Source organism: Arachis stenosperma, chromosome 4, assembly GCF_014773155.1.
Source record: "Arachis stenosperma cultivar V10309 chromosome 4, arast.V10309.gnm1.PFL2, whole genome shotgun sequence".
In the NCBI taxonomy this organism is placed as follows: Eukaryota; Viridiplantae; Streptophyta; class Magnoliopsida; order Fabales; family Fabaceae; genus Arachis; species Arachis stenosperma.
Window position 1 is genome coordinate 82,031,633 of NC_080380.1, and position 4,196 is coordinate 82,035,828.

The window sequence follows — 4,196 nt, forward strand, 5'->3', positions numbered from 1 at the left end:
GTGTTTTGTTATTTCTTATGTGCATTCTCATTTTGTTAGTGTCAATAGTATACAAACTGCTAAGTTTGGTGTTTTGCATGCATTGTTATTTGATTTTAGTTGCATTTTGATTATTCCTCATTATTAAAAATCCAAAAATATTTTTAATTTGTGTCTTTTCAAGTCAATAATACAGAGAATTGAAGATTCATAACATACTGCAGAGGAATTATACAGAAAAAGCTGGGCATTCAAAAATGCCCAGTGAAGAAGACAGACTGGCGTTTAAACGCCAGCCAGGGTACCTGGCTGGGCGTTTAACGCCCAAAAGGGTAGAGTTTTGGGCGATAAACGCCAGAATGTGCACCATTCTGGGCGTTTAACGCCAGGATGGCACAAGAGGGAAGATTCTGTTTTCAAATCAATTTTTTTTCAAGTTTTCAAAGTTTTTCAAAATCAAATTTTTTTCAAATCAAATCTTTTCAATCAAATGTTTTCAAAATCAATTTCTTTCCTTTTTCAAAGATACTTACTAACAATTAATGATTTGATTGAACATTTTAAGTATGTTGCCTTTTCTGTTGAGAAAGGTTTAATGTTTGAATCATATCTTTTCTTGTTAGGCAAGTCATTAATTTTTTTAAAATCAAATCTTTTTAAAATTGTTTTCAAATCATATCTTTTCAATCATATCTTTTTTTAAAACCATAACTTTTCAATCATATCTCTTTAATCACATCTTTTTCAAAATAGTTTTCAAATCATATCTTGTTGATTTCTAATTTCAAAAATCTTTTTCAAAAATTACTTGATTTTTTTCTCACTCTTGATTTTCAAAAATTAATTAATTTTTTTTAATGTTTTCAAAATATTTCACTTGAATTTCGAAAATTTCTTCCTCTCTTCTCACATCCTTCTATTTATGAACTAACTCTATTCCTTAATGCAAAATTCGAACTCCATCTTCTTTGATAAGTTCGAATTTTCTACTTCTGTCTTCTACTTTTCTTTTCCTCTGACACCTCAAGGAATCTCTATACTGTGACATAGAGGATTCCATATTTTCTTGTTCTCTTCTCCTTCATATGAGCAGGAATAAAGACAAAGGCATTCTTGTTGAAGCTGACCCTGAACCTGAAAGGACCTTGAAGCGAAAGCTAAGAGAAGCTAAGGCACAACTCTCTGTTGAGGAACTGACCGAATTCTTCAAAGGAGAAGAACCCATGGCCGCCGAAAACAACAACAATGCCAACAATGCAAGGAAGGTGCTGGGTGACTTTACTGCACCTACTCCCGACTTCTATGGGAGAAGCATCTCTGTCCCTGCCATTAGAGCAAACAACTTTGAGCTTAAGCCTCAATTAGTTTCTCTAATGCAACAGAATTGCAAGTTCCATGGACTTCCATTGGAAGATCCTCATCAGTTTTTAGCTGAATTCTTGCAAATCTGTGACACAGTCAAGACTAATGGGGTTGACCCTGAGGTCTACAGACTGATGCTATTCCCTTTTGCTGTAAGAGACAGAGCTAGAATATGGTTGGACTCTCAACCTAAAGAAAGCCTGGACTCTTGGGAAAAGCTAGTCAATGCCTTCTTGGCAAAGTTCTTTCCACCTCAAAAATTGAGTAAGCTTAGAGTGGAAGTCCAAACCTTCAGACAGAAGGATGGAGAATCCCTCTATGAAGCTTGGGAAAGATACAAACAATTAATCAGAAAATGTCCATCTGACATGCTTTCTGAATGGAGCATCATAGGTATTTTCTATGATGGTCTCTCTAAACTATCCAAGATGTCTTTGGATAGCTCTGCTGGAGGATCTCTTCATCTGAAGAAGACGCCTACAGAGGCTCAAGAACTCATTGAAATGGTTGCAAATAACCAATTCATGTACACTTCTGAAAGGAATCCTGTGAACAATGGGACTAATCAGAAGAAAGGAGTTCTTGAGATTGACACTCTGAATGCCATTCTGGCTCAGAACAAGATATTGACTCAACAAGTCAAAGTCTGTCTGGAATGCAAAATGCACCAAGCAGTACTAAGGATGCTTCATCTGAAGAAGAAGCTTATGATCCTGAGAACCCTTCAATGGAAGAGGTGAATTACCTAGGAGAACCCTATGGAAACACCTATAATTCTTCATGGAGAAATCACCCAAATTTCTCATGAAAGAATCAAGAGAGACCTCAACAAGGTTTCAACAACAATAATGGTGGAAGAAACAGGTTTAGCAATGGCAAGCCTTTTCCATCATCTTCTCAGCAACAGACAGAGAATTCTAAGCAGAACCCCTCTGACTTAGCAACCATGGTCTCTGATCTAATCAAAACCACTCAAAGTTTCATGACTGAAACAAGGTCCTCCATTAGAAATTTGGAGGCACAAGTGGGACAGCTGAGCAAGAAAGTTACTGAACTCCCTCCAAGTACTCTTCCAAGCAATACAGAAGAAAATCCAAAAGGAGAGTGCAAGGCCATCAACATGGCCGAATTTGGAGAGGAAGGAGAGGAAGTGAACGCCACTGAGGAAGACCTCAATGGGCGTGCACTAGCCTCCAATGAGTTCCCTAATGAGGAACCATGGGAATCTGAGGCTCAAAATGAGACCATAGAGATTCCATTGGACTTACTTCTGCCTTTCATGAGCTCTGATGAGTATTCTTCCTCTGAAGAGGATGAGTATGTCACTGAAGAGCAAGTTGCTAAATACCTTGGAGCAATCATGAGGCTAAATGACAAGTTATTTGGAAATGAGACTTAGGAGGATGAACCCCCTTTGCTCACCAAAGAACTGGATGACTTGTCTAGGTAGAAATTACCTCAAAAGAAACAAGATCCTGGGAAGTTTTCAATACCTTGCACCATAGGCACCATGACCTGCAAGAAGGCTCTGTGTGACTTAGGGTCAAGTGTAAACCTCATGCCTCTCTCTGTAATGGAAAAGCTAGGGATCTTTGAGGTGCAAGCTGCAAGAATCTCATTAGAGATGGCAGACAACTCAAGAAAACAAGCTCATGGACTTGTAGAGAATGTTTTGGTAAAAGTTGAAGACCATTACATCCCTACTGATTTCATAGTCCTAGAGACTGGGAAGTGCATGGATGAATCTATCATCCTTGGCAGACCCTTCCTAGCCACAGCAAAGGCTGTAATTGATGTTGATGGAGGTGAACTTATCATTCAAGTGAATGAAGAATCCTTTGTGTTTAAGGCTCAAGGATATCCCTCTGTCATCATGGAGAAGAAGCATAAAGAGCTTCTCTCAAATCAGAGACAAACAGAGCCCCCACAGTCAAACTCTAAGTTTGGTGTTGGGAGGCCACAACCAAACTCTAAGTTTGGTGTTGAACCCCCACATTCAAACTCTAAGTTTGGTGTTGGGAGGTTCCAACATTGCTCTGAGTATCTGTGAGGCTCCATGAGAGCCCTCTGTCAAGCTACTGACATTAAAGAAGCGCTTGTTGGGAGGCAACCCAATGATTATATTTTGTCTATTTCTCTTTGTCATTTTATGTTTTTTGTAGGTTGATGATCATAAGAAGTCACAAAATCAATTGAAAAAGCAAAAACAGAATGAAAAACAGGAAGAAAAACAGCACACCCTGGAGGAAGAACCCACTGGCGTTTAAACGCCAGTGAGGCTAGCAGTTGGGCGTTTAACGCCCAGTCTGGCACCATTCTGGGCGTTTAACGCCAGAAAGGGGCACCAGACTGGCGTTAAACGCCAGAAAAGGGCAAGAACCTGGCGTTAAACGCCAGGAATGGGCACCAGCCTGGCGTTTAACGCCAGAATTGGCTCAAAACGTGTTTTTGAATGCCATTTGGTGCAGGGATGACTTTTCCTTGACACCTAAGGATCTGTGGACCCCACAGGATCCCCACCTACCCCACCACCCTCTCTCTTCTTCTTCACCCATTCACCAATCACTTCAAACCACTTTACCTCCCAAACCCACCCTTTTGGCCGAACCATAAGCCACCTCCATCTCCTCCATTTCTTCTTCTTCTACTCTCTTCTTTCTTCTTTTGCTCGAGGACGAGCAAACCTTTTAAGTTTGGTGTGGTAAAAGCATTGCTTTTTGTTTTTCCATAACCATTTATGGCATCCAAGGCCGGAGAAACCTCTAGAAAGAGGAAAGGGAAGGCAAAAGCTTTCACCTCCGAGTCATGAGAGATGGAGAGATTCATCTCAAGGGTGCATCAAGACCACTTCTATG

General features: G+C 40.0%; 1 non-coding gene across 1 annotated transcript; it reads right to left on the minus strand.

The window, feature by feature from the left end:
• Positions 1-1,607: 1,607 nt before the first annotated feature.
• Positions 1,608-1,711, minus strand: LOC130977362 (small nucleolar RNA R71). Its single transcript, XR_009085056.1, has one exon. It is a non-coding gene; the product is annotated as a small nucleolar RNA R71 (small nucleolar RNA).
• Between the last annotated feature and the right edge of the window lie 2,485 nt (positions 1,712-4,196).